General features: G+C 41.3%; 1 long non-coding RNA gene across 1 annotated transcript; it reads right to left on the bottom strand.

Moving 5' to 3' along the window:
* Positions 1-7,502: 7,502 nt before the first annotated feature.
* LOC144991147 (uncharacterized) lies at positions 7,503-8,978 on the bottom strand. Its single transcript, XR_013655075.1, has 2 exons — positions 7,950-8,978; positions 7,503-7,850 (listed from the first exon to the last, which is right to left on the bottom strand). It is a non-coding gene; the product is annotated as an uncharacterized LOC144991147 (long non-coding RNA).
* Positions 8,979-25,639: the final 16,661 nt, after the last annotated feature.

Here is a 25,639-nt window from a genome sequence, read left to right as displayed (position 1 = left end):
AGTTGTTGCTGCAACTTCCAATGATTTCAGAGAAGTACCTTTCCCTTGTTCTGCATAAGATCTGGTTGTAAGCGTACAACTCCCCCTTATACATTTCATAATGAACCTGGAGTTTTGACTTGCGCCACTTTCGCTCAGCTCTGCGGCACTGTTGTTTCTGTGCCCTGACCAGATCATCGTTCCTCCAGGGAGCTTTCTGTCTATGTTTTATCAATTTAACCTTCATAGGGGCAATGGCATCCAGAACATTCAAGATGCTAGAAGTAACAGAATTCAGCATTTCATCAACATTGGCACCAGAGGCGTTTTCAGGGTTTATCATTTCTACAAACTGTGCCCTAGTGCTCTCATTTATTTGTCTCCTTTGGACAACTGCAGGGCCAGGCGGTGGTTTGGGAGTAACAGACAGGTCAAAGAATACACAGAAATGATCAGAGAGGGCGACATCAACCACACTGACATTGTAAATATTAACCCCCTTTGTGATGAGCAGGTCCAGAGTGTGCCCTCTGCTGTGGGTGGGGCAACTCACATGCTGAATTAGATCAAAGGTTTCAAGGACAGCATTGAGCTCTTTTGCATTTCTGTCATTGACATTATCAACATGAACATTAAAATCACCTGTAATGACTAGACCATCAAAGTCTGTGCACACAACTGAGAGCATTTCAGTGAAATCATCAATGAAACTTTGGCTGTGCTGAGGAGGTTTGTACATGACTATGCAGAGTAAGGGAGGAGTTTGTTTTAACTCAATCTTAAAGGACACATACTCAAATGATGAAAACACACCAAATGATAGTCTGCGGGTTGCAATATTATCTCTAAACAGTGCAGAAACGCCTTCACCCTTTTTATTTTCTCGTATTTCCGATACATGTTTGTAGTTGGGGGGAGTTGATTCGACTAGAACTATGTTTCCTGTGTTTTTGTCAAGCCATGTTTCAGTTAAAAACATAAAATCAAGATTAAAAGAAGAGATAAGATTATTGATTAAAAATGATTTGTTGCATAAAGATCTGACATTGAGTGCAGCAAGTTTGAGATTAGTTTCCTTGGGACTGGTCAAAACCTTCTTGCTGGGGATATGAACTAGATTTCTTTGATTGGACAGTCTAACTGCCCTTTTTTGCATTCTACGTGGTGCAACTACAGGTATAGCACCAGAAGGAAGCTGTTCATCACAGGGCCCCAGTTTGACATAACCTTTCCTAGGACACTGGGGGCCCGTTTCATCCTAGCTCTGGGGGATAGCACGTCTAGAGGCGCGCAGGGGAGGTCGAGTTGAGGGTAGTTTGGGTGTTGGACCAGGAGGAGCGGGAGCTGGACGGGATTTGGGTGAACGATGGAGGGGGCGTGTTGGAGGGGCTTTGGATGAAGGACGTGTTGGAGGGACTTTGGGTGAAGGATAAGGAGGGAGTGCTGGAGGGGTAGGAGAGCTCCTGTGTGGTGTGAGGCTCACAGGTGTTAGGGGAGCCATCTTAATTCCTGACTTAATGAGTCTATCAAAATGGCTAGGTAGGGCCATGGGTGAAAGTGGGGGGGACAAAAAGGAAAGTGAGTCTTCACTGGGAGTAGATGTAGCAGGGGGCGCCCACAGCTGGTCAGACGGTGGTATTTCTGGGGCCAAATCTGGTGGTTGTTGTTGTGGTTCTGCGGTTGGGTCCTTAGCTGGCGGTGGTTGTTGTGATGCTGGTGCAGCTGAGTCCTTAGATGGAGGTGGTTGTGGTGCTGGTGCTGCCGGATCCAAGTCTTTGACCGATGGTGGTGGTGGAGGTAGTTGTTGTTGTTGTTGCCGTTGTGCTGTGGTTCCTGGGACACTGGCTCGGTCCTTCCTTAAAGTAAATTTTATGTTGATTATTTCTATGATGTATTGTGATTTTAATGCATTTTTCTGTTTTGTGAAGCACCTTGAATTACTTTGTGTACGAATTGTGCTATACAAATAAACTTGCCTTGCCTTGCCTTGCCTTCCTTACTGCCTTTTCAGGGCCTTGGCCTCTATGCCCCAGAGCGTGGAGGAGGTTCTTTACTAACTCTCTTGCTCCACCTCTGTTCAGGTGTGGGCCTCTTCCCATGAATAGGTCCTTTCGTTTCCAGAATGTATTGAAGTTCTCAATGTAATAGAATCCTCTGGAAGCACACTCTCTGGAGATCCAATTGTTCAGCTGAAACAGACGGCTGAACTTGAGTGACACCCCATCGATGTTAGGAAGAGGTCCACTGATGAAGGCTTCAACCTCTACTTTGTCAATCTCTTCAAATAACTTGATGAAGTCTTTTTTCAAACGTTCAGATTGTTCTTTTTTGATATCGACAGCACCTACATGGATGATTATTCGTTTGACACCTTGGTACAAGACTTTAGATAAGAGTCCTGTAATCACTGGAACAGTAGAACTTGGGCAACATAAAGTTTGCATTCTTCTGTGGCTGACTCCACTGATAGCGCCATCTCCAAGCAGCAGCGTATCTCTGACCTTGACGTTTGGCACAGATTTTCTTTCTGCCTGTGCTTTGTTTCCAACATTATAACTCCTATTCTGTGGTCCAATTTCACTTTGTTCTTTAACATCACATTGTGTTAGGGGTAAAAATCTGTTTGTGAGCTTTATTTCGGATGTTCTGTCATCTTTACGCTTTGGCTTAACACAGAGTTCCTCCGCACAAAGTTTCGGAAAGGACACAGTACATATACAGTACATATACATACAGTATATACAAACAGACGACTCTATACAAACACATCCACATTTAAAAGATACCACTCTTAATGATAGCTAGACCTATTTGCCTGACAGAAATCATTGTTTGGGATAAAGATTCTCTTTTCAGAAATAAAGTTTCTAAATATCGAGCATTCTGATGGTGTGTTAAAACAAATCTTTGATTCAAATACATTTTTTTGTTCCCCCACATTTTCAGAAGCTTACAGTGCTAATGCTAACACACCTGTGTCAGATACATTAATTACCTTTAAACACACCGTCCTGTTTCAGGGTTTGGTTAAAGGTTTGGTGAACTCCTCGTTTGGGGTTCTGCCTCCTGCATTTGTGCTGTTTTAGTATCTGTTCAACTGAAAGTGAAGGATGACTTAGACGTCATTAAAGGACATGTGAACACAAATGTGAGAAAATACTTTCACACATCCCAAAAGAAAACAAACAGGCATCTCTAGGGCATAAAGACATTGTCTTTCTGCACATGTGAGTAAAAGACAAGTCCTTTGGTGGACACGGATGCAAATGTCTCAACAGAAGACGCGTCTCTGAATAGTTTTTAGAAACTGGGTCACTGTTTGGTTCCACTGTGAACACAAGCTGACAAACGGCTATAAAGGAGAAGGGATGAGAGAGAACCCCCGTTCAGCCAAAAATGGACCGTTCCACTCACTGATCACACAAGATCCTCTTAAGAGAGACTGTGACAGATCTAAGCTGACAGACTCCGCAGTTTGCTGCCTCCCACCCTCATCAGGGACACACAACAACACAAACACACCAACAACACAAAAACACAACAACACACAACATACGCTAACAACACACCAACACACAACAACACACACCAACAACACAGCACACAGATATCAACATCAAACAACAACACAAAACACACACCAACAAAACACAAACACACGACAACATGCACTAACAAAAAAAAACAGACAACAACACAAAACACACAACAACATACACCAACAACACAAACACACAACACACATCAACATCACACAACAACACTAACACACACCAATAAAACACAAACACCCAACAACACGCACTAACAAAAAAAACAGACAAAAACACACAACACACACCAACAACACAAACACACAACAGGAGGATTCCAGGGGGGGATTCCAGGAAGCATGTTTAAACTACCCTGACTTTAAGCCTGAACTCTGGCTGAAATCCGCCTGAACTTGCTTACTCTGGGTATGTCGGTTCCACAATACCGGATATGAGTTGGCGTAATTACGCTCGACTTGGTAACCCTGGGTTAATGCACGTGCACGGCAAGTACATAAAGACATTCTCAATGGATCGCTGATTTACGGAGTCACCATGGAAACTCACTTCAGTGAGGCAGAGTCTGAGCTTTTAATGACTGCGTATGAGGATTATACGTCCATCAAAAAGTAACACGGCTGCATCGGCAAAAGAAAGATTTTCTGCTTGTAGTAGAAGAACAAAGTAAACGCACGCGTTTCTGATCTTGTTTCCATTTTCCTTGTGACGCATATACAGCGGGGAAAATAAGTATTGAACACGTCAACATTTCTCTCAAAAAACACATTTCTAATCGAGCTATTGACATGAAATTTTCACCAGATGTCGGCATCAACCCAAGTAATGCACACATAGAAAGAAATCCAAACATTGATGTCCATAAATGAAGTTATGTGTAATAAAGTGAAATGGCACAGGGAATAAGTATTGAACACATGAAGAAAAGGAGGGGTAAAAAGGTCTGGCAAGCCAAGAAAGCAGCTGGAGTTTGTCAGTATTCAGAAGGTTAACCTGCCCCCTATCAGTGCAAAGTAATATCAGCTGGTATAGTCCTGATTGATGCCTTTTAAAAAGGTTTCTCACCAGCAAGGTGTTATACAAGAAGCATTGCATGAAGGGTAAAAGCAAAGAGCTGTCCAAAGACCTACGCAACCTTATTGTTGCAAAACACACTGAAGTTATTGGTTACAGGCGCATTTTTAAACTTCTGAAAGTTCCAGTGAGTACCATTGGGGCCATCATCCGGAAGTGGAAAGAACACGGCATTACCATGAACCTGCCACTACCAGGTGCTCCTCGCAAGATATCAGACAGAGGAGTCGGAACAATCATCAGAAGGGTTCTCCAACAGCCCAGGACCACTCGTGGAGAGCTTCAGAAAGACCTGGAATCAGCAGGTACCGTTGTTTCAAAGAAAACAATAAGTAATGCACTCAACCGCCATGGCCTCCATGCACGCACACCACGCAAGACTCCATTTTTGAAGAAGAAGCATGCTGAAGCTCGTTTGGAGTTTGCGACACAACATTTGGATAAACCCATGACATTCTGGGAGAAGATACTCTGGTCAGATGAGACCCAAATTGAACTCTTCGGATGTCATAAGACACAACATGTTTGGAGGAAAAATGGCACCGCACATCACCCCCAAAACACCATACCAACAGTCAAGTTTGGAGGTGGGAGCATCATGGCGTGGGGCTGTTTTTCAGCATGTGGTACTGGCAGACTACATTTCATTGAAGGAATAATGACTGGAGAAAAGTATGGAGACATTCTTGATCAGAATCTGCTGTCATCTGCCAGGCTGCTGAAGATGAAAAGAGGGTGGATCTTTCAGCAAGACAACGATCCCAAGCACACAGCCAAGGTAACACTCAACTGGTTGAAGAAGAAGAAAATAAAGCTGCTAGAATGGCCCAGTCGATCACCAGACTTGAATCCAATTGAAAATCTTTGGAAAGAACTGAAGATCCGGGTTCACAGAAGAGACCCCCGGAACCTTGAAGATTTGAAGGCAGTTTGTGTGGATGAATGGGCCAAAATCACACCTGAGCAATGTGTTTGACTGGTTTCTCCATACAGGAGGCGTCTTGAGGCTGTAATCACCAACAAAGGTTTTTGCAGTAAGTATTAAATAGATTTCAGTAAGCGTGTTCAATACTTATTCCCTGTGCCATTTCACTTTATTACACATAACTTCATTTATGGACATCAATGTTTGGATTTCTTACTATGTGTGCATTACTTGGGTTGATGCCGACATCTGGTGAAAATTTCATGTCAATAGCTCGATTAGAAATATGTTTTTTGAGAGAAATGTTGACGTGTTCAATACTTATTTTCCCCGCTGTATATAACTTATCCAATTTTGCCAACTTAAGTGAATTACTACTATTGGTAACAAGTAATTGAGTTAAATTTATTCAACCTCATTTCACATCTATAAAACTCAGTAATTTTTTGTACAACTCATATTTACATATTTATCTAACTAAATGTCATATTACTCCAATTCAATTAATCTTTTTTCCATCTTAATTAATTATGATTCTTGAACTCTCATATGTCTACGTTTGAGCCGGCAGATAAACTCATTATTATAACAATTAAAAGGACGGGAAAAAAATTGCACGGAGTGCATAAATTCATTAAAGAATTCTCTGTCATTAAAATTACAGCCACAAAGGTAGGGGTGCTATATAAACTCATCATCCTCTCTTTCACTCTCACTTATGGTGCAGAGACATAAGCACAGTAGGACAAAATAACTCGGCAAAACATAGTAAAACAGCTAAAAGAGTTAAACAACTAAACACATTTTGTCAAAAAGCGACACTTAAACCCAAATCCGTCCAGACAGGCAAAGGGAATGATATCCCAGAATCCCTTGCGGTACAGATCTAACAGCAGCACCAAAGTTACACCTGAATTGAATTAATTTGAACGAAAGGAAAATAATTGTCTAAAAACTATGTGTTATTTTTAAGGTGACCTAACAAAAAATGATTTATCTTAACTGAAGCAAATAATTCAGTTAGATCAAAGTAAAAAAGTTTCTCTTTCCAACATCCATATGTGGTCTTTTCACCCTCTCACTGTGGAAAAAGTATTATGTGAGCTTCTTCATCCTCTAAATCATCTTTAAATGGACACGCCATGCTGCTTCACCTCTCTAAAAACAAACTAACCTTCAACTAAACCTGCTCCGGACTAGGTTATGTTCAAACATAAGTTGCCATGGTAACTTGACCTACCCTGAAACATACCTCCCTTTCTGGAACCGAAAGCTGAGGTTATCAACTTCCTTAGCCTCAAACTTACCGTGGGAGCTAGCATAACCTGCTTTCTGGAATACCCCCCAGGAAGCATGTTTAAACTAGCCTGACTTTAACCCTGAACTCTACGACGGAGTTTTAGGGCCACGGTGAGGAAAAAAAATTCTGGCCAACATGACGAGATTAAAGTCGTCGTGTCGACTTTAATCTCGTCATGACGAGAAAAAACTCGACACAAAGTTTCGAGAAAAAACTCGTCCTGTCGAGATAAAAGTCGAAATACAGTTTTGAGATTAAAGTCGCAATGTTGCGCGACAGCTGTGAAGCTGAGTCTTTCAGGAATATTCAGTGTTATGGCTAATGTTAGTGAGCTAGTGGCTTTGTATTTAAGAGTTTACGACAGATTTTTATGGCCACCAAAAAAAAGTAATTTTATTAGGAGATAAAAACTCGTAAATTTACTGGAAAAAAGTCATAGATTAACAAGGAGAAAACCCCGAAGTTGTCTGTTTATCGGAGCATCGCTTGAAGATGAAATATGTGGAGCCTTTTGTGAAGCTTTATTTCCGGATTATAGGTTTAAAACAAAGAGATTCTGAGTCTTTTGGCGACTCAAAATCAGATTATTTTCTGTGTAGCAGTCTTGCCAGGGTTCGGTGTCAGTAAAGCGGACTTTCATATGTAAAATAAGGAGCTCAGAGACACGTTTGGGTGTAGAGGATCGCTGCAGCCTTTATTCTCCCTTTCATTCACATATCCTGAAGTTCATCTGTCACATTACGTCATGAACCTGTCATCCAAACACCAATGCGGAAGTAAACAGTGTTACATACGCCCCCTCCTGCAGATGAAGCGACCCGTTTGATCATTAAAAAACAAAGATGAATGAAAATAGTCTATTATATTAGCATTACAACGTTGAAAAAGGCAAAAAGTGCTTCTCCTCCTCAGACGGAAGCATCACACAAACATAGAGATCTGGTCTTTGGTGGAGGAAGAAAGGATTCAAGCAAACAGCTGCAGGGACACCCGATGCCGGCTTCATCGGGCTGCAGGGATCCTGCAAACCAACCATCAATAAATAAAACTTTAATAACTTGTAAATCAAACAAATGAGCTTCCAGACATCTGGGACGTTATCAATTAACATTCAGCTCACCTGTTCAACAAAGTTTAGTCGGTCAGCTCTGCTGCTGCGCGGCGTTCACCTGCTGCTCTGCGTGCTGCTCACTTCCACAATAATCTCGTAAATTTATGAGTTTTTTTCGCTCGCGCGCAACATTGCGATTTTAATCTCGAAACTTTATTTTGACTTTTATCTCGACAAGACAAGTTTTTTCTCGAAACTTTGTGTCGAGTTATTTCTCGTCATGACGAGATTAAAGTCGACATGACGATTTTAATCTCGTCATGTTGGCCAGAATTTTTTTTCCTCACCGTGGCCCTAAAACTCCGTCGTAGAACTCTGGCTGAAATCCGCCTGAACTTGCTTACTCGGGGTATGTCGGTTCCAAAAGACCGGATACGAGTTGGCGTAATTACGCTCGACTTGGTAACCCTGGGTTAATGGGCGTGCATGTCAAGTACATAAAGACATTCTCAATGGATCGCTGATTTCTGGAGTCACCATGGAAACGCGTGGAGAAAAATAGAGAAAACGCTGCACTTCAGTGAGACGGAGTCTGAGATTTTAATGACGGCGTATGAAGATTACACGTCCGTCAAAAAAGTAATACGGCTGCATCATCAGCAAAAGAAAGAGTTTCTGCTTGTAGAAAAAGAGCAGACAAAGTAAACGCACGAGTTTCTGATCTTGTTTCTATTTTCATTGCAACAAATGTTGTATTTCTCCTCAGCTGCCTGCAAACACAATAACTGAAGTGTAATAATTTAACAAAAGTTACTTTTCTAGTATTCTGGTCTAGTTCTACCAATGAAATTAGACTGTTTCACTATAATAGAGAGAAAGGATTGAAGTGTCAAATTAAAAACAGTAATTACCAAAATTATAATACAAAAGCACATCAAGAAGCAACAGGAAAATGTCAATAATATTAACTTCACATGAAAACAAAAACCAAGCTTTACATAAAAATGAATGTAGAGCTTTTAAGTATCTCAATTTTCATTTAACCAATGTTACTGTACTAAGAGGGAAATGAAAGAATGGAACAATGAGATTAAAAGGCTTCACCATACGCAGTATATACCAAAAATATATACAAATAAACATGTAGGTTGTTTTTATATTTATTCAAAGAACTGATGTCTCGATTAGACAAGGGAACATCCACTGCTGAATCCCTTTAAGTGGAGACTTCCTTAAAATAAGCTGTTGACCTTCTGACCTTTCACAACAGGAACTTGTCACCTTCGTTATGACAGATGGCTGATGGATGGAGTTATGTGACGGTAGAGGATAGGCTCCATCCAACCAACAAGCGGTGGACGGCAGGACTTAAATATTTAATTTTGTCTCTAAACTGTCTACTTTTCAAACACAAACATTTAATCTCGTATTTATTAAATCCTTTTCCTCCTGAGGGAGCACAAGCTATTGATTAGTTCCCTCCCACACTTGCTGCTGTCCTTGGCAACGCTTTGGAAAAACAGCAAATTAAAAGTAGGGCAGAAAAGAGAGTGGAACCACAACCACAGTTTGGTGGAGATTTGCACTGATGATGATGGAGTGTATCACCACGGCAGGAACAGTACCAGCTTCTACACTGTTTAACTGTATAAACACCACACAACTTTAAAACTCTTCTCTTATCCATCCACATACTAGAGTTCAGGTTTTCCTATTTCAACTCTTCCAGACCCACAGATGCATTAACCATCAATGGAAAAGCAGATGGATGGATGGATAATTGGCATAACTGAAAACACTGCAGTCTGTAAATCCGCCATCCCAGTCTTTTCCGTTTCATCTGCTTGAGGAGAGCTGGCTTTCTTAAAGGGATTATATCATGCTCAATCAACTTTTTCAGCTTTTAAGTGTATAACAATGTTCATTCCTCCTTGAAAAACAACCCCAAAGGAGTATTTTGATCCATGTGTAAACCCCTTGTGCTATCCTAGGCACTTTAACATTGGGAGTTGGGTCATCTAGACCCACTACACAGTGCGCTGAACCTTTTTTCTTCAATGATTTGTCATCTTCACTGGTGTCCATGGATTACATGAAATCTTTCCACCTTTATCCACCTTTGTCATGGTAGGGGGAACACGTCAATGTAAGGGGGGGGGGGGGGGGGGGGGTCATCTAAGATAGCACAAGGGATACATTTCTGAGTATTCCTCTAAAACTCTGCTCTCTGGCCACAAGTCCCTTTCCAATCTCACATTGTGACATCACAAAGTGAGGAACAGCCCCTTCCAGGAGGAGTCTGCACTACCCGCTCCGCCCCATTCGAACACACACACCCGCTTTCTCCGTGGAGCTAGCTGTGATCAGCTAAGCACCTTTATTTTAATGCACATCCATCTTTGTTTGGATGTTGTTTGTTGTCATGGGCTCTGATCTGTTTGCTCAGTTGTTGGACAAGACAAGTTAGAAGAAAAAAAAGATAACTTGTAATGACTTATTTCAAGGCTGTGACCAAATAAGCATGCTTTACGAAAAAAGATTGACATTTACCATGTCCAATTCAAATTTATATTTAGCATTCATATTTACATTTATAAAGATGAAAAAGTGGAGCAAAGATTCAAAAAGCTCTTTTTTTGGCTTTCAAGCATATCATTTCCCATAACTCATCATCTTTATTCCTATAGTTTCTCTGCCCATCTATCTTCTTCTTCAAAATGGAATCAGAACTCTTCTCCTCCATTCTTCATCATCCTCTCACTCAGCCACTCCGCTCTTCATCTTCATCAGTGTGTTCCTCATTTTATCTCTTTAAGTGAAGCTGGTCAAACAAATGTGGTCAGATGAATGCAGGCTCATTAAAACCCCTTTTAATGTGATACACATTGTTCCTCACTCTTTTCCCGACAATCTATATGAACACTAATCAGGGTACCTTCATTGCCGTCTTTTTGCACCCTCAGCCGAAACGAAGTAAAAAGTGTTGTACCTGATGTTGAAACAGAAGTTAAGAATTCATTCACTTTCTAATCTGTTTGTTCCCTTTCGGGGTCACAGGGCTGCTGGAGCCTATTCCAGACGGGCGAAGGCTGGGGACATCCTGGACAGGTTGCCAGTCTGTTTCAGGACCACAATCACTCACATTCACATAGGGACAATTCAGAGTAACCAACTAACCTATGAAGCATGTTTTTGGACAGTGGGAGGAAACCAGAGTCCCCGGAGAAAACCTCCCCATTCTCCCCCTGTTCTCCCCTGTTCATGCATGCATGGGGAGAACATGCAAACTCCACACAGAAAGGCCCCCCATTGATGTTCTGTTTCAGGTCCCCCAGCCGAGACTCGGACCAGGAGCCTTCTTGCTTTGAGGCAAGAGCGCTAACCACTGCTCCAACATGCAGCTCAAGTTCAGAATTATTCAATAAAATATTAAAAATTCCAGGACTTCTTCCTCCAGTTGCTTTTCCTCACCCTGAAAATTCCTGGACAAAGAGGGAAGAGATCTTTAGGTTTACTTACAAGCTTTATTTACAAGCTTCAAACAGGAAAGTCAGCTGGAGGGAAGTCTGATTACCCACCGAACGCGAGGATCAGGACCCGATCCAAACCAAATGAATTTTCCCATTCTGAATACACCCTAAGCTTTGGTAAAGATCTACTTATACTTTCAATTTTCTTACTAGAAACAGTATAAAACAATGACATCAAATAGATTTCTAACTTTTTTTAATCCCTTCAAGAACTGAATTACTGAGTTAAATATTCTTTGAAAAGAGGAAAAAATATATTTAACGTTTTATTTTAATATTTGGATGGATGACTAAACCAACAGTGATCTATGCTCCTTTAGATCTGATGATTCCTGGAATAATCAAATGTCTTCTGATGTAATCAATAGGCACTTCGTGTTTGTTATTTGAGATCAATAATACAAATGGATGTACTAAATAAGGTGCTCTAGGACTTGTGACCGGATAATGATAACAATTAGGGGTGTAAAAATTCATTTTAAGAACTCATATCATAATTTGTGGTGAATGATCCGATTCATTGACCTCCAATGGATCCAGGACATCTTTAGCCAAAACTTCAACCAGTGTTACTCAGAGAGAAAAACCTGGTGTTTTCCAGATTCCTTGGAATTCTTCAAGACAATCAGATATTAACAAGTAAACAAGAATCCATTCACACTTTAATTTTTTAAAGTTCAGCCCACTGTTGTTTTTCCACATTTAAATAATCCATAGGCAACATTCTCAAAACATTCTAGCACACTGTAAATATCATTACACCCCTTATAATGATGAACAGGAAAGAAAAAGTTAAATAAAAACTAGGTTTGGGGTTACGTGAATTCCCTTTTTTCCACTCTATCAAGCAATTATGGCAATCAAAGCCTGTGTGGCAAACCTAACATCTAATGGATTGAACGTCTATCAATGCTTAAGAGTAGTTACAATGGCATCTTTTATATGTGCATAGAGATGTACATATGAACATGTCAAAACATACACGCATACATCCTGAATCCCACATTGATCCTGGTGGTTACAGGCTGGCGCTGCCTTCAGTGTGTGAATATGTGTGCGTGAATGAATGAGACTGCAAGTCCCTTTCAGTCTTAATCAAATTAGAAAAGTGATATATATTAGTAAACAACACTTACTATTTCTGTTTTCATCTTTCTTTTTTTTCTATTTTTCCTGTTGCCGCATGTCTTTGATGTCCCTCTGTGGTACATTTTTTACACCTTTTCCCTTACATGTCAACTTAGTGATGACATTGGTGGCGATAATAGTGATGATGAAACCTCATTTGAGAGGAAATTTTCTTAGTTTCGTTGGGGATGGGGGTGGGGGGCAGAGGCTGTCCAGTTCTTCCTGTTTTGTTGTGATTTTCCAGCACCCCTCCTGTTTTCTTCAGAAGAAACTCTGGCTCCTGGCCATCCTAAACCTCCACCTACTCATCTGTCAGAGGTTTGTTGTGGTGGGGGGGGGCAAACTGCAGAAACTTTCTGCGTACTTACAGGTGGGGGCGGATGGCTGCAAGCAACAGTATAGACAGGTTAGAAAATATAAAAATAAAACCTCTTCTGTGGGACTGGTAAGAAGAACAAGGACGTACTTGTGTACATTTGACTAAAGTAAAAGCACTCATGGATGCAGGTGCCTCTCACTGGCAGCACTTGACAGCGTTACCATGGAAACACATCATTAAACCATAGTATTACATGTAAAACCTGTGTGCAGCGCGTCTGTCATCTCAAAGGTAAAACAAATGTTACATCATCCCATCCTGAGCACAGCAAATCCTGGGGGGTAACATGGTAGTGTGCCGTCTTTTCAAAGAAGTACTGCCAGTGACTGTATAGGGGAAATGGACTGAGTGATCCCTCCCCCATGGCATTCCAAACAGGAATTAGCCACTGGCTCTAAGAAGCCAAAATCCCATAGACTTCTATAAATAAACAGCTGTTACTCAGTCATTCTATTGGTCAGAATAACCATTCTCGCTCTGATACCTGTTTTAAAGATGTTTTAAACATCCACGTTTTTCCACGTTGTTATTTTTTTATTATAAATTAGTCAAGTTTTAAACAGGGCAATCAGATGCCTCAGTAAAAGCATGTGGTGCTTGCTGGCCCTCCACCTCAAACCTTTGACATGTTGGATTGACAGATTCTCCTGAACCCACTTTCAGAAAATAAAAATAAAAAACAAGTTACAGGAGATACAAAGAACAACAATTAGGATAAAACAGCAGTAACACAGACAATCATTAAAATGATTAAAATAATAAAGCTATTACAATGATTAGAATCATAAAACCAGGTTACAGCAAGATTTGTCCTTAAAATTATCATTAAAATTTCTTTTAAAAACCGTCTTTGAAATAAAAGTGTCCGTTCTAAGGTTGTTGTTTTTTTTATCATTCTGTTCTCTGGGTGCTGCAGACTGAAATGACAAAGAACCCAAAGATGAGTTTGATTTAGGGAATGTTAACAGAATCAGTTTTCCAGAGTGGGTGTTGCACATGGGAGACGAAGTGTGCAATAGCACAAAAGGGGAAAGGCCAAGGAGAGTTGTGTGAATTAACAGCAACCTGTGGATATTACGTTGAGTGAATAAGGAAGCCCAGTTTAGTGAAGAGTAGAGGGTACAGTGGTGGTTTTTGAAGAGAGCATATGTTATCAATCGAATGGAAGGAAGAATGATAAAGAGGCTCCAGCTTTTTCAACAAATGTTTTTTAGCTTATCTGTAAATGACATCACCATAATCAAACAAGGGGAGGATGGTCATTAGGACCAATGTTTTTCTTATTGAGTAATTCAGAGAGGAACGTGTTCTATAAAGAAATCCTAATTTTCACTCAACCTTTGAATGCAATTGGTCAGTATAGACGGAAAAATATAGTGTTGTATAGCCAGATTCCAAGATATTTATACTGTGTGACCTGATCTAGAGGACTGCCTCAAGAGTGGAGATATCAGAAGGATTTGAAGGAACATGTCCCTTCTTGCCAAACTACATGATTTTGGTCTTGGAAACATTTAGGTTTGGATGCAGTCTAGAGAGGGGAAGTTGTAGTTTGGTGAAACTACTCTGCAACTTTTTTCTCTCTATGTCTGGGGAGGGGCGACGGAATAGAGGACTGTGTCATCAGCATAGCGTTGGATGGAGGAGTCTCCTATAGAGAGAGCTATGTTATTAATGTCAATTGACAAAAGTGTGGGTCCAATGATAGATCCCTGTGGAGCGCCTGTGGTGACACAAAGTGGTTAAGAAAGAAATTGCTCTGATTTAACGCATCACAGTCTTTCTGTGAGACTTGGACGTGGACCACCTCTGACCCGGGCTCAGTACAGTTCACCCAATCGTGTCAGAGCACAGAACGCAGCAAACGCAGCAGACAAACTAACCTGACTTTGGTGTGAAAAGCCTTAGCAGCAGGCGGGGTGGTGTATCTGAATCCAAAGATGTAATCAGGTCTCACATGTCCAGAAAGGTTTTGAACCACGAACCTGGCCAAAGTGTGTGGCAGCAGTCCCATCAATACATCTGCTGAGTCTTCAGTAGATGAAAGGGGGGAAAGTTCTGTGAGTGAAGTTTACTTTTGAAGAGTGTCATCATCAGAGGAGCTTCTCTCATCACAGAAAGAGAAAATGATGTGTATTTCCTCTGATCTGCTCTGACTCTCAGGATCTGGGTGAGCAGGAACATGAGACACAACTGAGGGTGGTGAGGAAAGGTCCTCCATTAAAATACGATCTGGCTCTGGAAGGGGCCTTTTGAAGCTGAAGTTTCAGACATACGTGGCGTTCCTCCTGTGCTCCTTTAGCTCACAAAAAGGTTATTCTTTATTTCAAAAGAATGTATCAAAAATCCAAACATGTAAATCTTAACCTAAAGATCCTCTAAGCAGGGTAAAAGGGCAGAATCCGCCTGACGTGCGAGAGGGTGGGGAGGTGGGGCTGATAGCAGGAGGGCAGGTGAGTCAATGCCTCACCTGTCATCATGTCATGAATACTAATGATAAATAAATATTTGTCCCCTGATCTGTGAAATGAATGCATTTCTTTATGATTTAAATCATTTCATCCACTTTTATCCACAAAATCTCTGTATTTTGGGTATTTCTTGTTCAGTTAGAGCATGGGCTGTGAGGTGAGGCACCACTGAGCTCTGCCTCACGTTAGATTGTGCAGCTCTTAGCAATATATAGTGTACTTATGAGTACTTAGTTACAGTTCAAAAGTATTTTAATGGTTTTCCTGCTATGACTATGGATATTTTTCTAATGTATTCTGCTGTTAATGTGCTGTTACTTTAAATATTTTTATGTTTTGCCCGTAGAAGGCAGTGTTATGGAAGGTATCATTACAAGGCTGTTGTCTTCCTGTTTAGCTTTCTGACTCTGCTGTTGATTCATTTGGGTGAAAGAAAAGCTATCCGTGAAGTTAAGTCAAGGATGTGAGTCGTGGTAGTGAGGAAGCCATCATGTTGTGTGGCGTATAAGAAAATGGCCCCATTTCCATTGTCCCTGAGTTTTAAATACAAACCAGTCCGTTGCTGTCTGTATTTTATTTTTGTTATTTTCAATATTTTGTATTGTGAAATCTTTTTTTAGCCACAATTGAATCAGTTGCCAAAGAACAACCTATGGTTTTGTTTTACCTACAGAAAGCAAGTCTGTGACCATTTTTGACTGTGCTTTAGAAACATTAAATTGCTGCATGAAACCCCAGTTATTGTCCTGTGAGGCAACATTATTTCTGCAGGTTACATATATATATTGTAAAGTTAAATGTTCCAATTTAGTCTGAAGAAGTATTCGGGTTGTGTACTTCCTACACTACATGTACATGGTCTATAGTGTTCTTGCCAAACTTATACTCATGTATACTTAAAAACATAAACTTTAAGTACTTTTTGCTAAGGGCATTCCATTCAAACTGGTGTGATTTGGCTTACTCAGCAAATGCTAATAATGTAATTCTTTACTAAACATTTTTACACATTCTTTAGACATGTTTATCACATGTCCTCAGTTTTATTTCATGTTTGAATCTTTATTTATTATTATAAAGCTGTACTGGAAAGACAGAAGGTGAGGCGGACAGTAGCCCTGTCTCAGCAAAGCGCACACTCATGAGCTCACATTTGTTTTTCGGTGGTTGCTAATAAAGCTCAATAGTAGTCGTTTTTTCCGTTTTGCTCTGAGAGATTGCAAACAATCCCCCTCTTTTGTCACAATGAAAAGCCTGCAGGTAGCGGAGAGTGGGCTTGAGGCCTAAGTTTTACAGCTCTTTCATAACTCCACGATAGGCAGAACGTTGCTCTAGCACCTCTGGGTAGTAGTCTTCAAAGATGTGAAGAGGCGAGTCCTTGTATCAGAGCTTACCTTGAACCTCTTGAGCCTTGCGCACCACAAGCTCACAGATCTTATGAAAGCATGCTACCACAGCCCGAGGTTTATCGGTAGGCCCCGGTTTGGGCAGTAGCACACGATTAGCTCTATCCAACCCCGGAGCGGTTTTCAGGACCTCTTTCCCAAACACCTCCAGCAGTATTTTTGAGAAGAATGCAGTAGGGCGAGGTCCTTTTGTGTCTTCAGGTATCCCGATAATTCGAATTTTGTTGCGATGGCTCTTACGTTCAAAGTCAACAAGCTTCGCCTTTAGCTTAGCATTATCCTCCATCACCGCAGCTAGCTTTGCCTCCATGTCTTGCATATCATTACGTGTATCGATGCCAGCGTCTTCCAGCAAGGAGAGTCTTTGATGGTGGTCCTCAATAGTAAACTGGATGTTATCAAACTTTGATTCAAGGCGTGTGACGGAGGCATTGAACTCAGCTGAAAGGGACGCTCTGTGATCTTCTAGCATAGCCACGACAGGATCGTTGATGGTAGCGTCCTTTTTTTGTTGTTCTGTTGGCGATCTTGCTGTCTTTTTCGTAATCAGAGGTTATTGCGAGATATTAAGACCCAGTTACATACACTTATTTTTTTGTAGAAAGTGAGAAAATTAGAAGGTAAGTGTGATTTGGGCAAGAGCCCAAGCGCATCGGTCATTCCATCATGGTTGCCATCTGGAACCTCCTAAAGAAAAGACTTTTAAAGTCCCAGTTCACTCATTTTAACCTATTTTCAAAGTCTTCCCAGTGGTCTTTTAATCAGGATTGTGTCATTTATAGCAAAATAAAATGAAATAAACTGTCATTTTCAGGACACAGTTCCTGTAGAATTTGTTAGAAATTCACCTCAGGGTTGTAGGCGGGTCTGTTGGAGTAGAGCCAGCCTTTCCATTATTGCCTTTGTTCAAACTCTCTCCTGCTAGCTTACAGCCCCTCACACCACCAACCTAACATTAGCGGTGCAACAGAAATGTTGAGCTACATTGTAGATATCCAGGCATACAGTTTAGATTCCAGCTCAGACGAGCAAAACAAAGACGTTCATGGATCTATTTGTGTGACAGTGGATGAATCAGAAAGGGGCGGAGCAGGAAGACCATGGCTCGCCGATTGTGGTCTGTACAAAACAACTACAAGCTTTTACAAACAGCAGTTTTTCTTTTTGCTCCTGATTCAAAACAACTTTAAAAGAAATACTAAGAAATGCAGTTTTAATCTTAATTTTTTTTATATGCCATCCATCGTCAGAAAAATTCTACAAGAACATGTTAAAAACACCAAAGAACAATATTTTCATTGGAGTTGGTCTTCAAGTGTGTCTTATAATGCAGAAAATGCAGTACTTTCTAGTTTCTCCCAGAATATAGTGTAAGGAAACCTGTGGCTGATGATGAGGGTTCGGGAATACTGGAATACATCCAATGAGTTTTACTGATTCTGAATGGGTTTCAATCAAAAATCCTGGGATCAATATTCTTTGTTATTTCAATGAAGAGGCAATGCATGCAAAGCTGGGCAGACTGGAGAGGCGTGGTCACAGACAGGGGGAGTCGCTGAAGAGAGTCCTGCCTGGAGCGTGGTCGAGGGACAGAAACAGAGTCAACAAAGTGGACTTGGCATGAACTTGAAAGAGAAGCTGGAAGGAATAAATAAAAGACTACAATTGGGCAGTGGTGGATCTGCGTGGAGCCAATAAGGACTGTGAGGCACAGGTGTAGATGATGAACCAGAGACCACAGGAGAATGACACCTAGGATAAGGGCTGAGGGCCTGGCTGTGGAGCACGACAGAACAAAGGAAATGTTCATCAGTGACTCTGAAGGGACACGTTGATGAAGAGCAGAAAGAGCATCCTCCTTCCTCTGACCCCCCCAGCACCCCCAGTGGGTTTGCCAGGATCATCATTATCAGCTGCATGTGTGGTCAGAGGCCTTCAGCTTCAATCAGAGGTGTGATCTGTGGTCACCATGACTTTGTCTGCCCGTCCTCCAGTTTTGAAGATGTTTCTGAGCTGCACTAAAGTACGGACTGAATTTCTGTCTGCTCAGCTGCATTACATTTTCCGCCTAGTGCAAAAAAAACCCCACGTAAACGCTAAAACAGATTTAAGTAAATGTGCTTGGCTTCCTACAGAGATCGGAGCAGATCCTCGACGAGTAGAAATAAAACTCGTCACAAGATCAAGACAAGATGAAACAAGAAGAGAAAAAAAAGTCAAATATGTCTTGATAAGATGACCCTCCCCCACCCCCAAAAAACACAGGCAACAATAAAAAGACAATCTCCATTTATGTGGGATTATAAGATCAGAATCCTAAAGATGTGACGTCCCCCTCTGAGCCCCAAATGCATCTAATCAACCAGAAAATGTTAACATTTTCATTTTAAACTGTTCTACTGTGGGGGATGGGGAGAGGGGTGTCACAGAATTCATGCTAAAACTCACCTCAGATGTGAACTCCACCAATACTAAACTGAAGGGGGGCACAGTCCCTTACCATGAGCGCATACCTCCTTCAGAAAAACCAACGCTTTAGTGGGCAAACATCTCTGTGTGGGATGGGGGGCGGGAGGGTGGAACACTGTCAGATGAAGTTCTTCAGCATCCAGAAACAGAAATGGAGGAGAAGGAGCCAATAATGTCCTCACGGGGAGGATATAAAAGTGGGGAACAGGCGATGGGGGGTTAGCTGCCCCAACATCAAAAGTGGTGGGTGGAAGGGGCACCAAACAGTGCTCAAAAGACAAAGCCAAGGTAAAAATGGGAGCGCTACCCCCGGCCTCGCCCCCCACCTCTATCCGCTCTCACCCTTGCAATCCACCGTTGCTGCCCGCCTTTACGCACCACCAGCGCCCTGGTGCCCCAGGTCTAGGCACCACCGCCGCTCTCACCGCCCACCTTTGACCCGAACCCACTTGCTGAGCAGCCACTACTGCAGCCACACATCTGACTCCCTCTTCTCTTTCTGTAAGGCTAACTGAGCCGGATGTGGCTAAAATTGCTAGCATTGCGATCATCATCATCAACTGACTCAGAAAAACACAATGCTTTAGATCACATGTTTCAAACTCAAGCCCAAATGTGGCCCACCATGTCATTTGATGAGGCACGTGTGAGCATAAAAGTTTTTAATTTCTTAAAATAAAAAATAAAACTTGGTGTGTATTTATTCATATCTAGGGGGAATCGGACTTGAAATATCGGATTGGGCAACTATACATTAGGACTTATACACTGTCCACATAACCTAACCTGACAGAATCAAGTTTAAAAGGATTTATGCTAGAGTAACAAGCAAACATATGTTTTCTATGCAACTGTAATTGTCACTTTAAACAGTTATAATAAATAAATAATGAGTTATCCAACATTAAGGAGTAGTTACATTGATTTTTCATTACATTTAGTTACATGTATAAGTTATGGCTGACCCTTTGAGGACAGACACTATGCTGATGTGGCCCTCAGTGAAAATGAGTCTGACACCCCTGCTTTAGATGATCCTACTGGTTAGAGCTACATGTGATAAGTTGATGGAAAATCCACTTTTTTTCAAAATGGCAGCTTTTCTGTTGATTTTATCTCCACAGCAACCATTTTATGTTTTGTTCGCCTGGGGATAACGAACAAATCGAGATCAAATCGGAAAAAATAAACTTTTGGATGTCCTTAGCAACTGAGGTATTTTGCCAACCACGCCCACATTCCCTATATGTCCTTATCCAGAGTATTTTAACGTGTTCAGCTGTAGCCATTAATACATGCATTCAATTTTCACAGTATTCTATTGAAAACCATGCAAGTTATATAAACGCATTTAGATGATCAGAGTGGTGCTTTAACAACATAGGCAGTCTCAAGTTATGTTTCTTAGATACAAACACAAGCACAGTCTGACTGCAGCGCTTTCTTTCAGAGCTTCTTGTGTGTGTGCGTCTGCTGCTTCACTGACAAGTGTCAGGGCCCATAAAAGCGGACCTGTGACTGGGTCTGTTTGACCCCAGACTCAGTTAGAGACCGGTTTGTTTGTGTTCTGGGCTTTGACGGGATTGTGTTGTGGTTGTGTCAGAGGAGGTCCAGAGCACAGTTCAGAAGACCAAAGTTCTGGCTGTGTTCCTTCACTACTCACTACATAGTGCACTGAATAGTGAGTTCATCATTTTGTACAGATGTTCCAATCTACAATTCCAAACTCCAGAGCCCTAGAAATTTTCCAGAAGTCTCTGCGAAAAACCAATCGGCATCCATACTTACTAAAGTGATGCATATAGACCACAATGCATTACGTTTAAACAATAAATGTATTTTTTTAACATATCTGTAGCGTCATATTCACCAGAAAAAAAGTAGTGAGCATGGTGTCCAAATTGCTTTTAAAATCCGGGGCACTAAATAGTCTCGCACTACAAATAGTTTTTTTTAATAGAAACCAAAAACCTAATGTGAAGTGGGAAAAGAAAAAATCACATGAGAGTCTGCATAAAGTTCCAAACCTTTGCAAAGGGAGAGCTAGGTGGATCTGCAGGAAGGAAGTGCTCCGCTTCTGATCTGATGTGCTCTGTCTGTGCAAGCACACGATCAAAAAACCGACAGTTTCTGGCGTGAAGGACAGTTGGGTCCGCATCCCTACAGATGTTTCTTTTCTGTTCAATGAGCCATTCAGCACAGACAGGAAAACAGAGACAGCCGTTGGCATTTCCGTGTCCATATATGGTTATTTCTATGGAATACTGCCCCCTACTGTCAGGGCTAAGCATTTCCATTTGGATAATGGGAGGCAAGATGCGACAGAAGTGATAGACAGAGGCCGGAGCATATGGGTCTAGGACTGACTGGAGAGTTGGTTCTTAAGGAAGCAGTTTCATGTCAGAGAGGAATTTTTGCATAATATGACCCCTCACCCACGGCATGCTGGGAAAATTTGGGCTTTGAAAAGTTTAGAGATAATTCCCATGTTGGGGGAGTATTAACTGACATGCTGAGTGCCGTGGCTGGTCCTTCCTGGGATTTCATCATGAGGCTGTTTCTGCTTTCATCATGAAGTCATGAGTCTAAGCCCAGGGGGGGGGGGCGGCTTTGTTCTCCAAGTTTTTTCTGATAAGAGTCCACACATGTTCATTAAGTGTGACGGCTCTGATCCCCGCCAGCCTCATAAATTAAGAAGAGTCCTCCTGCTGTGAGGAAGATGCTTCATGACAGCTGTAGGTGTGAATAAAAACAGCTAATGGTCTCCATGCCAACGCAGAACCTTGTGCTGCAACAACTGTCTTTACAGAGTTCACAAACAGCGACACACAGCAGCTTCGAGCCGGCGCAGTGCAGCAGAGGCGGTAACTCCCAGGAGCTGTCCTCATTTGTTTTGGTCTGAAGCGGCAGCCATCTGCAGCTGAGAGGAGATGAACTGAACTCAGCTGCACAGGCTCCCCAGCATCTGCAGCCCATCCTATCTGTGCAGAACAAACAGAGTCAGGATCGCTCATTCACAAACAGGGCAGATGCGCACAGCCACACAGCTGCAGGCTCATCCATGCAGCTCCTCAAATCCAAGTCGTGTTTCCATGGAGACCAAGCTATCGGGAGATTAGAAGTTGTTCCAAAATAGTAGTGGGATGTGGACTTCAGATGTTTGAGCTTTTAAGAACAGTTTTCCCAGGTAAAATGAGGGATGTGACTGCTTTAACAACTGTTCCTCACAAACAAACCTCTGCTCCTTCCCACTGTCATGTTGGCACTTTCCTTCCAGCTTTAAGGAGCATTGCAGGAGCATGATCTTTGTTCTGCTTATCACACTGCTGTGATGATGCTAGTAAATTACGGAAACTCAAAACATCTTGGCCTTTATGACAGCTATGACAACTAGAAGGAGCAAATGCAGGGTTGACTGCTATATTGCTGAATGAAAATAAAACTTAAATGGTCATTATTGACAAAAAAAGAAATGATAGAAGTTGACCATAAATAAAGAAATTACCAGCACACCTGAATGAAGCAATAGTGAGTACTTACTGAAAGCACGTAAGTGCGGAAATTCCATGCAGGCCCTGAATGCACCTCATGTTGCAGCACATGCACCTAATTAATCTGCGCAATAAAGTCAGAATTAAATGTTTGAACCAACTCTGGGATGGATGTTTGGGGTAGCCGAGAGGAAGGAACAGACGCTTAAAAGTCATAGTTGTGAGTTTAAGATCACAAACAATGTTTCACCTGCCAAAGTGGCTAGTAAAAAAACCCTGGCAAATTGTACCTGCATTCCTGCTAACCCTTGTGCTATACTGACCCCACCCTTGCATTGACGTGTTCTTCCTACCATGACAAAGGATGATAAAGGTGGAAAGATTTCATGTAATCCATGGACACCAGTGAAGATCACAAATCATTGAAGAAAAAAGGTTCAGAGCACTGTCCAGTGGGTCTAGATGACCCAACTCCCAATGTTAAAGTGCCTAGGATAGCACAAGGGTTAACAATCTAGCTGCTGCGTTCTGAACAAGCTGGAGACTTCTTAAGGAACTCTTAGGACACGCTGCTAACAAAGATTTACAGTAATCCAGTCTAGACGTAACAAACGCATGGATGAATTTTTCAGCATCACTTTTAGAAAGTATATTTCTGATCTTAGCAATATTCTGCAGGTGAAAATTTGCAGTTTTACAAGCCTGATATATGTGAGCCTTAAATGATAAATCCTGGTCAAATAAAACCCCAAGGTTTCTAACTGTGGAATTAGGGGCTATACTTATGCCATCCAGGGAGACTATCTGATCAGACAGAGCATCTCTGAGGTTTTTAGGACCAAGTATAATGACCTCAGTTTTTTCGGGGTTCAAGAGGAGGTAATTAATTGTCATCCAGGTCTTGATGTCTCTGATGCAGGCGTTCAGTTTCTCTATATTGTCATTCTGGTCAGGTTTAATGGATAAATACAACTGCGTATCGTCGGCATAACAATGAAAATTAATGCTTTGTTTCCTGATTATGTTTCCTAAGGGCAGCATGTAAAGAATAAACAGGAGGGGTCCTAAAACTGAGCCCTGTGGGACTCCGTAGGTAACTCGAGTGCACTGAGAGGAATGTCCATTTACATTAACAAACTGGTACCTATCGGATAAATAGGATTTAAACCACTGGAGGGCAGATCCTCAGATCCCTATGTCCTGCTCTAGTCTATGGAGTAAAATACTGTGGTCAATGGTGTCAAAGGCTGCACTGAGGTCTAACAGGACCAGAATAGTAATACGGCTGCGTCATCAGCAAAAGAAAAAGTTTCTGCTTGGAGAAAAAGAACCAACAAAGTAAACGCACGAGTTTCTATCTCATTTCCATTTTCATTGTGACGCATATATATATATAAAATATCCAACTTTGCCAACTTAAATAAATTATTTCTATTGGTAACAAGTAATTGAGTTAAATTTATTCAACCTAATTTCTTACGTCTATCAAACTCAATAATTGTTTATACAACTCAAATTTACATATTTATCTGTTGTGTTTTTCCATCTTAATTTATTGTACTTCTTGAACTCTCATATGTCTAAGTTTGAGCCTGCAGATTTACAGTACTTCCAATATAGATTTATGGTATAAAAATATTTACCATTTCTCTGACTTTATCATTACACCACTGAACAGTAGGGTTGCTATTTAACTCATCATCCTCTCACTCATGGTGCAGAAAGAATTAAAAATAACACGACAAATAACTGGGCAAAACACATTAAAACAGTTAAACAACTAAACACATTTGGTCAAAAACCCACACTTAAACCCAGATCCGTCCAGACAGGCAAAGGGAATGGTATCCCAGAATCCCTTGCGATGCCGATCTAACAGCAGCACCAAAGTTACACCTACTTAATTGAATTAATTTGAATGAAAGTAGAATAACTGTCTGATAATTACGTGTTATTTTAAAGCTGACTTAACTAAAAAGAATTGATTTATCTTAACTTAAGCAAATAATTAAGTTAGATCAAAGTAAAAAAGTTTACCTTTCCAACATCCATATGTGGTCTTATCACCCTCTCACTGTGGAAAAAGTATTATCTGAGCTTCTTCATTCACTAAATCATATTCAAATGGACACGCCATGCTGTTTCACCTCTCTGAAAACAAACTAACCTTCAACTAAACCTGCTCCAAACCAGGTTATGTTCAGAGCATGAGTTACTATGGCATACCCTGAAACATACCTCCATTTCTGGAACCGAAAGCTGAGGTTATCAACTTCCTTAGACTCAAACTTACCGTGGTAACTAGCATAACCTGCTTTCTGGAATACCCCCCTGTAGGGGAACAGAAGGGCAGGAAGAAACAGGCCTGAAGCGAGATGAGAGTTAGTGTTTCAAAATAAAACAGGAAGTGCGACAGGAGACAACACAGGTGACAGACATAGACCAAAAGTGCACAACTTAGGACACAAAACACAAATGACGAGACATGACAGGTATTCAGAGACTGCTCTGAACCGAAGCGGCGCCATTCTCTTTCCAACTTACGGGTTACTTTTTTAAGAGAACGTGTATGAGCGTTAAACCACGGTCTCGGTTTTGCCTAACAAGCTTAGGTTTCAGGGGGGCAACAACATGGAGTGTACTCCTGAGGGCTTGTAAGGCATCATTAACAAAGTGGTCATTTATACTAGGACTGATACTATGGGAGCTGGACTCAGAGTATTTTCTCAGAATATCACTAAGTACTGGCTGAACTGTGAGTTTAAACTCAGACATAGAACGGTCAGTTAAGGTTCTTCAAGGCTGTTTCTTATTCACTGGGGCAGAAGGATGTTCCAGTGTAAACTGGAAGGTAATCATAGAGTGATCAGAAATGATGGGGTTAA

This window comes from Oryzias latipes, chromosome 3 (genome assembly GCF_053564925.1).
Source record: "Oryzias latipes strain Hd-rR chromosome 3, Olatipes_Hd-rR_3.1".
NCBI lineage: Eukaryota > Metazoa > Chordata > Actinopteri > Beloniformes > Adrianichthyidae > Oryzias > Oryzias latipes.
The sequence above is the reverse complement of the archived record's forward strand: the minus strand, read 5'-3'. Positions and strand labels throughout refer to the sequence as shown.